This window comes from Miniopterus natalensis, chromosome 4, assembly GCF_054644295.1.
Source record: "Miniopterus natalensis isolate mMinNat1 chromosome 4, mMinNat1.hap1, whole genome shotgun sequence".
NCBI classification, from domain to species: Eukaryota; Metazoa; Chordata; class Mammalia; order Chiroptera; family Miniopteridae; genus Miniopterus; species Miniopterus natalensis.
The window spans coordinates 15,601,780-15,615,880 of record NC_142084.1 but is presented as its reverse complement, the minus strand read 5'-3'; the positions used below and the strand labels follow the sequence as shown (position 1 = coordinate 15,615,880).

General features: G+C 35.4%; 1 protein-coding gene across 22 annotated transcripts in view; it reads left to right on the top strand.

Annotated features, from left to right (window-relative positions):
• Positions 1 to 14,101, top strand: part of LOC107531512 (protocadherin gamma-C4) — a 146,226-nt gene that overhangs the window by 100,367 nt on the left and 31,758 nt on the right. The window lies entirely within an intron of this gene.

The following is a 14,101-nucleotide window of genomic DNA, read 5'->3' as shown; positions in this document are numbered from 1 at the left end:
TCCATCTTGGTATTTTCTTTTCCAAAAGTGAGGACTCTAGCTCCCAACATAATGAATGTATTTACTCAGTCCTAAAATACACAGAAAGGAGTTTCAGAATTGCTATACCCATACCAAGGTGAAAAGCCTACAGAACTCAAGATTTGCTTGCATTGTCTTTAAACTGAGGTCTATCGTTAAAGTACGGTGTTCAAAGTCACTTGCAGGATGGTTATGTTATTTGAAATAAAGTTAAGGTTATTAATTTCTGTTGTATGCAATTTTAGAGTTTTTCAACACTGTTGGCTAGTATTCTTTTTTGAATATGTAAAACATTAACATAATTAAAATCAAACAATTTTTTTTTAGTATACTCAGAAAATTGTCGCTCCTTCCCTATCTCTTCTGCTTCATTCATAGGACCTAACATAGATAATATAGTTCATTAGTTTCTAGTTTATCCTTCTTGTGTTTCTTTTTGCAAAACACACAAAAAAATCACATATATTTATATTTTCTTATTTCTTGTTTCTTTCACAAAAGGTAACATACTGCCCTGGCTGGTTTGGCTCAGTGGTTAGAGCATCGACCCATGACTGAAGAAGGGTCTCGGGTTCGATTCCCGGTTAAGGGCACATACCTGGGTTGCAGGTTCTCCCAGCCCTGGCCGAGGCACGTGTGGGAGGCAACCAATCGATGTGTCTCTCTCACAGCAATGTTTGTCCCTCTCTCTCTCTCTTTCTCCACCCCCTTTCCCCCTTCCACTCTCTCTCTCTGAAAAGCAATGGAAAAAATATCCTCAGGTGAGTATTAACAACAACAAAAAAGTAATGTGTTATCCAGGCAGTGCGGGCTTTGAACAATTACAATGTACATAAATTTCAGTTGCACAGTTAAAATAATACCAGTCTCCTAAAAACAGTTCAAACTTCAGTTGCGGCGGTATGTTAACCGAGTAACGACATAAAGTACAAATTTCGTTGTTAGCCCTTCAGCCCTCAGATTCCTGTGCTAATAAACATGTGCACCAAATCGCATGGCTCCTTTCAGTCCGTTAGTGTTTGGTTGCCCTGCGTCTGTCGCCGAGCTCATGCAGGGACAGCAGAGCATGCAGTTGTATTGCCTTCCTGTCCCCCAGTGATAAACCCACGCGACATTTTACAGAAATGCACAGGGGGAGTTGGCCAACGAGAAGGAAGCGCGTCAAGAAACAAAAGCGATGGTGCTGTCGGCGGAATTTGAGTTAAACGTAAATGGAGTTACCCAAGAAAAAGCTGACCTTGGGGTGTGGACACTGCTGCCTTCGAGTCGCGAGCCACGCGGCCGAAGGGGCTTGGTGAAGGTGAACTTAACATGAGTGGGGAAAGCGGTTGCGACCAAACGGATGAAGATGTCATAGAAAAAATGACACGAGCAAAAAATTGCCCATTCGAGTAACTCAGAAATGTTTCATGCCATTGAAAGCTCAAAGGACATGTTGGATGGAAGTCGATCCAAACAGAAAGGAGTATGACAGTTTGCCAAGGGATAGAAAGAACGCTTGTTCCATATGGTAAATCATGGGATGAGAAGAAGCCAAACCCTCCTCTTAATAAGTTTTTTACAAAGAAATAAAACCCTTTAGTTCTCAGTGGTTCTAATATTTTAGATTACAATGTACTAAATAGATATTTTATTATTTTTTTATTTCCCTAGAAGAGAGTTTTTAATGTTTTCATGAAGTTTTTTTAAAATATATTTTTCTTGATTTCAGAGAGAGAGGAAGGAAGAGGGAGAAATAGAAAAATAATGACGAGAGTCATTGATCAGCTGCCTCCTGCACACTCCCTGCTGGGGATCGAGCCCGCAACCTGGGCATGAGCCCTGACCGGGAATCAAACCTCGATCTCCTAGATCATAGGTTGATGCCCAACCGCTGAGCCAAGCCAGCGGGCTCATAAAAATTTTTAAAGGTCATGGAGCCATCATAATCTCCCCATTGATTAGGATCACTTTACAGTTTCAGCTTGCACGGTCATTTCTACAGTCCTGCACTACCACGCAAAGAGAGGAATGCCTGTCTTTAGCCTTTTGCACTTTGCTTTTTAAAAAAAATTTAATTGATTTTATTGCAGTATAATTTATATATAATAAAATGTACCTTTTAAAATTACACAGCTCAATGAATTTTGACAAATGTCTGCACCTGTGTAACCACCACTATAATAAAGACACAGAACATTTCTATAACCTTTAAAAGTTCTCTCATGCCCCTTCACAATCAATTTCCTATGTCCCTGACTCCAGGCAAGTACTGATCTGCTTCCTGTCACTATAAATTAGTTTTGCCTCTTCCAGAATTTCATCTAAATAGAATCCTACAACATGTGCTCTTTTGTGTTTGCTGCTTTTGCTGAATATATTTTTGAAATCCATTCACATTGTTGCATGTATTAGTAGCTTGTTCCTTTTTATGGCAGAGCGGTGCTGCATTGTACAGCTATGTCACAGTTTGTTTAGTCATTCACCTGTAGGTGGATATTTGGATTGTTCTCAGCTTGGTGTTTTTCTGAATTAAGGCGATATGAACATTTATGTATGACTCTTTTTGTGGGCATAGTTTTTTAGTTCTTGGATAAATACCTAAAAGCACGATTTCTGGGTCATATAATATGGGAAGTATATATATTTAGCTTTACAAGAAGCTGCAAAACTGCCTTGTGTTTTTAAAAATATATATCTTTTTTGATTTCAGAGAGAGGAAAGGAGAGGGAGAAAGATAGAAACGTCAAAGATGAGCGAGTCATTGACTGGCTGCCTCCTGCACTCTCCCCACTGGGGATGGAGCTCGCAACCCCAGCCAGGAATCGAGCCCTCCATCTCCATAGGTTAACGCTCAACCTCTGAGCCACGCCAGCTGGGCTGCAATACTCTTTTATAAAGTGGTAATATCACTTTACACTTCCATCAGCAGTACATGAGAGTGTCGTTTGATCCACATCTTCCACAACTTTTTAATTTTAATCATTCTAGGGGATGTGTAGTACTATCTCATTGGGGTTTTAATTTGTGTGTTCTCATTGACTAAAGATATTGCACATTTTTTCATGTGCTTATTGGCTATTTGTATATCTTCTTCTTGAAATCTGTTCAGATCTTTTGTTTACTTTCAAGTTATTTATCTTGTTAAAATTGAGTTATGAGAGTTTTAGAATTCACATCCAAAATGTATTTTTTATATCGTATATGTGTTTTGTGGATATTATGACTGTTTTAAAGACTGGCTTGACTTTTCCTTTTCTTATTAGTGTCTTTTGAAGAGCAGAAGTTGTGATTTTGATAAAGCTCAATTTATTCATTTATATCTTATAGCTTTTATTTCTTATATCCTATTTAATAAGTCTTTGCCTATTGCAAAGTTCTGTTGATTTTCTCCTATATTTTCTTCTAGAATTTTTATAGTTTTACCATTTATAATTTGGTACATGATCCATTTTGAGTTGATGCTTGTGTATAATGTAAAGATTCATATTTTCCCAAAGGGATATCAAGCTGTGCCTTTAGAAAATTTGCTGAGAAGATTATCCTTCCCCATTAAGAAATCTTGGCACCTTCCTCAAAAATCATTCAACCATAAATCTGTGTCTTTTTCTGGAATCTCTATTCTAATACACATATACTGTAGCATTATAATTAAGTCTCAACATCATGTAATGTTAGTTCTCCAACTTTGTTTTCCTTTTCCAAAATTGGTTTTCCTATTCTAGATCCTTTAATTTTCATGTAAATTTTGGTATCATGCTGTCACTTTCTTTAAGGGCAAAAAAGACTTCTGGATATTGATTAGGGTTGCATTGACTCTATAACTTCAATATGGGAAAAATTAATGATATTATTGAATTTTTGACCATGAACATGGTGTATCTCTTCATTTATTTAAGTATTCTTTAATTTCTCTAAGCAATGTTTTGTGTTTTTCAGTGTGCCGATTTTCTGTATGTTTTGATAAATTCGCTGCTTATTATTTTTTGTTTTCTACTATTCTGAGTAGCATTTAATATTTTCTTTTTCTAATTGATCAACACAAGTATACAAAAATACAATTGATTTTTTAATTGAATTTATTGAGGTAACATTGGATATATTGATCTTCTATCCTGGGCCCTTAATAAATTGACTTATGAGTACTAGTAGGTTTTTTGTTTTAGATTCTTTAGGATTCTCTACATACAGAAACATGTTTTCTGCAAAAAAAAACAAAAAAAGACTTTTATTTTTTCCTTTCCAATCTGTATGCCTTGTCTTTCTTTTACTTGCCCTGTTGCATTGGTTAGAACTTCCAGAGCAAAATCAAGTAGAAATAGAAATGAGAGTGGGTATTCTTGCCTTGTTTCTAGTCTTTTCTGAGGGTAAGCATTTAGTCTTCCACCATTAAGTTTCCATAGATACATTTTAGCAGATTGAGGATGTTTCCTTTATTTCTAGTTTGTTAAGTGTTTTTATCATGAATGAGTGTTAATTTTGTGAAATGCTTTTTTGCATCTATTGAAATGACCATATAACTTTTCAATTTTACTTGTTAACATGGTAAATTACACAGATTAAGTTTTCAAAATGTTTGATCAACTTTGCAATTTTATAATATACCCAACTTGGTTATCATATTCTAGCCTTGTATCTAGCAATATATAGCTAGCAATATAGCCGGATTCAATATGCTAATATTATGTAAAATATTTTTGCGTGCATGCTTATGAAGGATATTGGTTTGTAGTTTACTTTTCCTATAATTTCTTTGTCTCATTTTGTTATTAGAGTAACAGTTTTTGGTTTCATTGATTTTTCTCTCTATTATTTGAACATTTCATTAATTTTCACTCTCATTTTTATTATTTCCATCCTTCTACCATGTTTTCTTTTCCTTTTTTTTTCAAATATGTCTTTATTGAATTCAGAGAGAGAAAGAGAGAAGGAGAAAGAGAGATAGAAACATCAATGATGAGAGAGTCGTCATTGATCAGCTGCCTCCTGCACGCCCCTGACTGGGGATCGAGCCCACAACCCGGGCATGTGCCCTGACTGGGAATCCAATGGCGATCTCCTGGATCTTAGGTCGATGCTCAACCGCTGAGCCATGCCTGGTCGCGCCAATTATATCAGTTTTTGTTTCATGTGTTTTGAAGTTCTGTTATTTGGTATATACTTATTTAAGATGGCTATGTCTTCCTGGTGGATTGACCTTTTATCATTGCATAACATCCCTCTTTGCCTTTGGTAATTTTGTTTGGATAAATAGGCATTTAACATTGTTAAATCTTCTTGATACTTGGTAAATTGAACCTTTTTGTCATCTTGAAATATCTCTCTTTATCTCTGCTAATATATCTTGTCTGAGCGTCTACTTTCTTCTGATATTAATATAGCCACTCAGCTTTCTAATAATTAGTGTTTATGTGACATATATTTTTCCTTTCTTTATATATAAAATGCATTTTCTGTAGACAGGATAAGCTTGGGTCTTACTTTTTATTCATCTCTTACCTTTAGTTAGAATGTTCAGACCACTTACATTTAATGTCATATTGATTAGGTTATGTCCACCCTCTTGCTCTTTGTTTTCTTCTTGTCCCATCAGATTTTTAATATTGTTCATATTTTCTTACCTTATTTTAGATCAATCAAGTATTGTTTAATAGTCTATTTGTTTCTGATATTAGTTTATTAGATATCCTCTTCAATTTTTAACTATTTGTTCTAGGGTTTATACTATGTACCTTTTACTGATCACCATAAATATAATTCACATAAGGTATAGAACTTCATATATAATGAAGTACACTTTAACAATAGACTTCTATTTCCCTTTTGTTTTTCTGTGCTATTATTGTCACACATTTTACTTCTGCATATATTTCAAGCCCCACAATATGTTATTTTTGCTGTAACTAATCAGTTATCTTCCAAAGAAATTAAAAAGTGAAAGAAAGGTCTTTGATATATAACCTACATTTTTATCATTTTTGTCACTAATTTCTTTACATAGATCCAAGTTTCCATCTGGTGTCATTTTCCTTCAGACTAAAGAACTTCCTTTAATGTTTCTTCCAATATGGATTTGCTGGTTGCAAATTTTCTTTCATTTTGTTTGTCTGAGTAAAATGATTTTACCTTCATTTTCTGAGAGATACTTTTGCTGGATATAAAATTCTAGGCTGACAATGTTTTTCTTTCAGCACTTTAAAGATATTGTTCCTCTCTCTCTTCTCTCTGCATTGCTTCTGATTAGAAGTCTATAACCTTTCTTATCTTTGTTTCCCTGTTATTTAATGTTGCTTTTCTTCCAACTGCTTCTAAAATTTTATCATCAGTGGCCTTCAGAAATTTGATTATGATGGACCTTGGTGTATTTTCCTTTATGTTTATCCTACTTAAGATTCATTGAGCTTCGTGATTCTGTAGGTCCATAATTTTCTTTAAGTTTAGGAAGTTTGGGGTTATATTTATTCAAAAATGTATGCTCACATACAATTATGGAACCTCAGTGTCACTTATGTTAGACCACTTGATAATTTCCCAGGTTGCTGTATCTCTGTTCATTTTAAAAATGTATTTCAGTCTGGATAGTCTCTATTGTTGAAAACAGTTACTATCTGTCTGAAAGTTCAGCGATCTTTTCTTTCTCAGTGTCTAGGCTACTGCTAATCTCATCTAGTGAAGTTTTCATTTCACATATTGTTCACCTCTAGAATTTCAATTTCATTCTTTCATTTCACTCCATTTCTCTCATTATTGTCATGTTTTCCTTTAAATCCTTGATAACATTTACAATAGCTGTTTTAAAGTTCTTGTCTGCTAATTTCATCACCTCTGTCATTTCTAGTGCTGATTTTCTTCCTGGTTTTAGGTCACAATTTTTGCTTATTTGCATATCTAGTAATGTTTTTATTGGATGGCAGACATTGTAAATGTTACATTGTTGAATGTTTGGATTTTATTGTCTTTAAGAAGTATTGAATGTTTTTAAGTTATTTGCAGAACAGGTTGATCTTTTCAGGGCTTGTTTTTAAGCTTTGTTAGGGCAGGTCTATAGAAGCTTTTGCCTTGAGCTAGTTTAGACCTATTGCTAAGTTGTAACTTTTAAAAATTTATCTGAGTGTTCAGCAGAGTCACTATATTCTGGCTAAATGGAATTCAAATATTTCCCATCCCTGTGGGAGCTCCAGGAATTCTTCATCTCATAGTTCCCTTGACAGTTGTTCTTTGCCCAGCTTCAAAAGAATGTCAGTCTATGTATGCTCAGATTATCATTCAGCCAAAGACTCAAGGGAATCCTTATCTAAATATCTGGAGTTCTTTGTGTAGCTCCATTCTCTCTGGTGTTCTGTCCCACAAATTCTGGCTGCCTTAGTCTCTCCATGTTCTAATTTCTACTCCTCAATTCAGTAAGGCCACTGTGTTATTCTGGGATTTTTCCTTTACTGCCCTATTTTCTGAAAATTGCCTCCAGGCAAAATAAAACAACAACAAAGATCCCAGGACTCACCACATTTGCTTCTCTTCACTCAGTTTTGCACTCCTTTTGAGCAAATGTTCTAAAAACATTTTCCCATATTTTCATCAATCTTCTAATTATTTATAGTAGTATGGCTAGTACCACATGGTCAAAAGCAAAAATCTTCACTTCGCTTTTTGCACTAAGAATATATCCTGGAAATCTTTTATATCAATTTATAAAGATCTTTGTTGTTGTTTTTTTAATATGTAGCTTCAGAAAACTCCATGTGTATACATATCAGTCTATTAAACCAATCTATAGTTTGTCGTTTAGGTAGTTTCCAATCTTTTTTGCAATTACATATAATTTTGTAATGAATAACTTGGTACTTACGTATTTTCATAATTTTTATGGTGTACATTTAGGGTAAATTCCTAAAACTCTGATTTTTAGGTCATAGGCTAAATGCATATATAGTTTTGTCAAATATAACTATTTAACTCCATAATGGGTTGCATCATTTTGCATCCCAGCCAATAAATGAGAATGCTAGTTTTCCAAGTCCTTACCTACAGAGTATGCATCAAGCTTTTACATTTTTGCCAATCAGATCATTAAAAAAACTCAAAATAGTTTTTTTGGTTTTTTTAAAAAAATATATCTTTATTGATTTCAGAGAGAGGAAAGGAGAGGGAGAGAGAGAGATAGAAACATCAATGATGAGAGAGTCATTGATCGAGCCCGCAACCCAGGCATGTGCCCTGACCGGGAATCAAACCCCGATCGCCTGGATCCCAGGTCGACACTCAACAGCTGAGCCACGCCTGGCCGGGCTCAAAATAGTTTTAATTAAAATTTCTTACATTATGATTGAAGTTAAACACCTTTTCATATGTTTAAGAGCCAGTTTATCTCCTTTAAAAATTGTCTGTTCAGCCCAGCTGGGCGTGGCTCAGTGGTTGAGCCTCGATCTAGGATCCAGGCAATCAGTGTTCGATTCCCGGTCAGGGCACATGCCCGGGTTGTGGGCTCGATCAATGACTCTCTCATCATTGATGTTTTTCTCTCTCTCTCCCTCTCCTTTTCTCTCTCTGAAATCAATAAAGATATATTTAAAAAAAAAAAATTGTCTGTTCAGCCCTAGCCTGTTTGGCTCAGTGGTTAGAGTGTCAGCCCCTGGACTGATGTGTTTCTCTCACATTGATCTCTGTCTCTCTCTTTCTCTCACTCTTCCCCCCCTCCCCCTTCCACTTTCTCTGAGAAGCAATGGGAAAAATATCCTTGGGTGAGGATTGTAAAAAAAATTATCTGTTCATGTCCTATTTTCATTTTCCTATTAGCTTTTTAAGTGTTTCATCCTAAAAAATTTAAAGTTATTTACATATTTAGAGATATTAGCTCTTTGTCCAAGATTCAAGTAGCAAATATTTTTTGCATTTAATTTGCTTTTCACCTTTGTTTATGTTATTTTTTGTCATGCAACCCTTCCCCCTCTTTATTTTTATGTAATCAAATGGAGCAGCCTTTTCTTGTATTGCATTTAACTTTGGAATCATAGTTAGAAAACCTTGCTGTACACTCAGAATATAGAAAAATTCATCAATTTTCTTCTAGGACTTGTATGGGTTTTTTGGTTTTTATTTTTAGATCCCTGATCTATATGGATTTTATTCTTGTATTTGTTGAGGTATGGAACTAACTTTATCTTTTTTTTTTTTTTAGTGGCTATCCAATTGTCCAAATACCATATATTAAAAACTTTATCTTTGCCCCAGTGATTTGAAATAGCATCATCATATACCAGCTTCTGTATTGCCAGAAGGTTTTAATGATCAGAAAACCATACTTCTTTTTCAGCCAAAGTTATCATTATATATTGAAGTGAAGTACTTAATTTAGAAAAAATAAACAATTTAACCATACAGGGCTACCCATTGGTGAGACCTGATCATAATTTAGATAACAATATAATAACATCATGCTTGGGAAAAATTGAATAAGTTCTATCTCTCTAAGGAGAATTTAGGTCTCTTGGGAGACTTTCATGTGGACAAATATAGCAGTCTTTTGCAGGCAGTCTCCTGACATACTTAAGCTTTGTGATATAATAAGCAATAAAAGAACTAATGTGGTCAAGACAAGAAGAGAACAGCACTCAGGTGGGAGAAGAGGCAAACATTTTTTTCTTAAACTTTTTACCTCTAAAATCAGATTGTACTTCTGAAATATTTTGATGAGATAATTTCTTCCTATTGTAAGGGTAGATAAAATGGAGGTCTTATAAAAACTTAATCTTGATATTCATAGATCATCTTTTAAAATCCAAGTATGCAAAACATTTTCTGCACAAATAAACTTCAGATAAATATTAAGGCTAAACCATCCAGCTTCCTCACAAAAATCCTTGAATCTCTCACCTGTCTAAATTGTGATACATGTTTGGTTGATCTGTTGGTTATCTGTTTTTAACACCATTCCTCCTCAAATGACCCCTTAATTTGACCTTAGGATATTCCTCAAATAGGCACATTAAATTTAGCTGAGAGATTATTAGATGATATTTAGGGTTTTAAGAAGATAATGCATATATTTTTCTTTGAATGCAATAATTTAACAGTATCATGAGTAGACTTTTTTGATATTACTGACCCTCTGGGAATAAATCTTAGGTAATCACCTAATATTAAAAAATAATATTTGGGCCCAGCTGGTGTGTCTCAGTGATTGAGCATCGACCCATGAACCAAGAGGTCACTGGTTTGATTCCCGGTCAGGGCACATGTCTGGGTTTCGGGCTGGATCCCCAGTAGGGGCCATGCAGAAGGCAGCCGGTGGATGTTTCTCTGCCATTGATGTTTCTGTCCCTCTATTCCTCTCCCTTCTTCTCTCTCTCAAATCAATGAAAACATATTTTTAAAATGATAATATTAGGTAATATTTATGAAGAGCTTCCTCTGTGCTAGGCGAGGCCAGCATCATCGGCATGTGGCCCGTGCAGTCACACTGCCCCTATTCTTAGAAGGTCCCTGCACTTGGGTTAATGCTCTGCTGTCACCATCTGCAAATTCTTAGTAATTTTTAAATGAGGAGCCCCTTATTTTCATTTTGCATTAACCCCACAAACTATGTAACCAGTCCTGGTACCAAGCACTATGTTTATCAAGGAGAGTGTATCATTTAATTTATTATAGTTTTGAAAGATCCTTCAGGTTTCTCCATGTGAAACAGAATTTAGGGAAAACAAAAGAGGAGGTAAGAAGACCAGAGAGGAAGCTATGACATATTTAAGGTGGTTTTTACTCACGTAGCGTGGTAGAAAGGGAGAGTAATGGAAAGATTCCAATATATCTTGGAGGTAGTAAGCAATGGCGTGAACTGGTAATGAGTGGAATGTGGAGATGTAGAAAAAGATGTTAAGAATGACTGTAGGAATTTTTGACTGGGCTAGCGGTACCTCTTATCAGACAAAAAAAGTTTCGAGAAAGAACAGGTTTGAGGGTGTAGTTAAGAGTTGGTTTGGACAATAAGCTAAGTGAAAGAAGCCAGATACAAAAGACTGTATTTTATAATCTCGTTTTAATGAAATTTCTAGAAAAGATAAAACTACATAGGAAGTAGATAAGCGGTTGCCTGAGGCTGGGGGTAAGAGCAAGGGTTGACTGCAGACAGGATAAGGGAACTTTTGGGGTGACAGGAGTATGCTAAGACTGGATTGTGGCATTGGTTGCTTAACTGAATAAATTTTCTAAAAATCATTTCTTGTCTAGGTGAACTCTATGGTAAGTATAAAGCTGTTAAAAGATTAAAATAAGAGATTAAGGTGCCTGTGGTTATGTCAAGGAGTACTGTTATTATTCCCATTTTACAGATCAAGGAAATAAAAGAGAAGTTAAAAATAAAGGCTTCATGGTTACATAGCTACTAAGTGTAATATCTAGTATTGGAACTTGAGTCTTTTGGACACTAAAACCTCACTCTTGGCCATTATAATACATTTACTTTCTATTTAAAAATTATGTTGTTTGTGCATCTCATTGATCAGAGGCTCTCTTAAAATCATAAAACAGAGAAAAAAGAAGATAGAGTCTGGAAAATTGTACTGGTCTTATACACTGGTGCTTCCATTGCCCCTCGATATAGGTATGCCATCTTTGTTTCTCTCCAGTGAATTGTATTAGCACACCTTACTTGGTTCTTTGGCAAATTATGTTTTCCCTTTCAAATTATTTTGTTAATCTTGCTGACTGGCTATTTCAAGCCAGAACTTGCCTGTGTGGCCAGCTACTTTTCTGCCCTTGAATATTAAATGAAAGCATCTGAATAAACTTAAATGTACTTTATTTTGTTATATCTTATATTTATATTACCATATGTCAAAATTAAAAATATACTGCATATATTTTTATATTTTAAAATATTTTATTTATTTATATTTTATTATTTTAATATTTTTTGAGTATGATATATTGTATAACATGTATCTACATGCAATGGTACTAAATAAGTTTTACATACATATCGTGTTTCACTAAGCTTTCCCCTAGAAGAACATACTTTACACACCCTAGTGGGATTTATTTTTACTCCTGGTGATTATTTTTTGTAAAACATGATCTTTTAAAACTTTTTCCGTAATAAAAGATGGATGGAAAGAATTAGATGTATCGGTCATCACATCTCTGGAAATACTGACTGGCGAGTTGAGGAAAAGGCATGCGTAACAAAGAGGAAAACTAGGGATGACCTAAGTCAGTGCCAAGCAGTGAATTGCAGACACAAGTTATTTCATGACCAGTCAACGACATTTGGGAATGGAAACACAAGTTAACTCGTGACTGGTCAGCAACATTTGGACACGGAAACAGGTGTATACTCATGACCGGTCAGCAAGGTATTTAAGAACTAGTTTCGTTAGGCCATCTGGTAGCTTGAAAGAGTGACTATATCTTCCAAAAATGCATATGGATGCACATAAATGAATATATATATATATATATATATATATATATATATATATATATATATATATATATATAATCCTTAGTACATTTTACGATTACTATGCCATTAGCATGATGACTGCTATATTAATAAACATTAAATATAGGGAAATGTTAGTCAGAGGTACAAACTTTCAGTTACAAGATGAGTAAGTTCTGGGAATCTAATGTACAGCGTGGAAACTAAGATTGCAGTCCTGTAGTACGGCGGCACCTCGGTTTTCCAACGTCTCCGTGGACGAACATTTCTGGTCGCCAGCGCCGTGAACCCGGAAGGAAATGCTTCGGTTTTTGAACCCGCCTCGGAAGTGGAACAGGCCGCGGCTTCCGCTGAGGGCAAGACCCTGAGGCCCAGCTGTCGGCTGGGATCCCTCGGTTTCCGAACGTTTCAGAACTCGCCGGTCTCCCGGAACGGATTACGTTGGAAAGCCGAGGTACCACTGTATACACTTGAAATGTGCTTAGAGACAGATCTTAAATGTGCTTAACACACACATAAAATTGTAACTAGGTGAGGTGATGAATGTGTTAACTATATTGTAATCATTTCATTATATATACATATATTAAATCATTTGTATACCTGAAACTTATACAATTATATTTGTCAATTATACCTCAGTAAAGCCAGGAGGGGAAGAAGCATTAAGTGCCTACTGTACTAAACACCAGGGATACAAGTGATCATCAAAACAGGCATGGTCTCTGCCCTCCCGCAGCCTTTTTTTTTTTAGTGGAAGTGGCAGACATTATGCTAAAACAAAAAAATAATTACAAAAATTTTAATTGTGCTAGGTTCAACAAAGGAAAATATAAGGTGCTCTGACAGAGCATAACAAAGGATCCTAGTTTTAAGTGGGGCCTAAGGGAAAACCTCTGTTAGGAAATAACATTTAAACTGAGACCTGAAAGATCTGTAGGAATTAGCAAAGCGAAGGTGGGAAGGGAAAGGAGCTTTCCTAGGAGAACAGCCTATGTGAAGGCCCTGGGGCACAAAAGAGCTTGGCTGATGACCATGCTGAAAGCAGCATTATGGAATATCAAGAGAAGAAGACATGAGAACTTGGATACTATGCAAAGGATTTGGTATATTATTTCAAGGGCAGTGAGATGCTACTGAGGAATTTTGAGCTGGGGGCTCATGATCCAATTAAAATGTTAAAATCATTCTGGCTCTTATGAAGAACAGATCCAAGAGGATTCTGTCGGCTTATGAAGAACTCTTAGGAAAACTATGGGTCTTGTGAATGGGAAAACTACTTCAGCTTTTAAAGCTAGTTTTGAAAAGACATATTGTCAATTAAGTGACAGTGAATGGAAACAATGATTGACAAATCAATTTATCTCTGAATAACCCACTAGATCAGTGCTTCTCAAACTTTAATATGCATTCCAATCACCCAAGTGTTTTATTAAATACAAATTCTGGTTCAGTAGGTCTGAAGTGGAGCATTTCTACATTTCTAACAAAATCCCAGGTGATCATTCCTTGGCTCACACTTTGAATAGCAAGTAACTGGACTATATTCTAAATTCTAAATATATTCTATAGGATATATTCTACCTTTTAATGCCTCTCAGACTTCTTGTGGTCTAGCCATTTGTCATACTTGAGTATTCAAAACTGGAGGTTTTAAGAGATGAATTA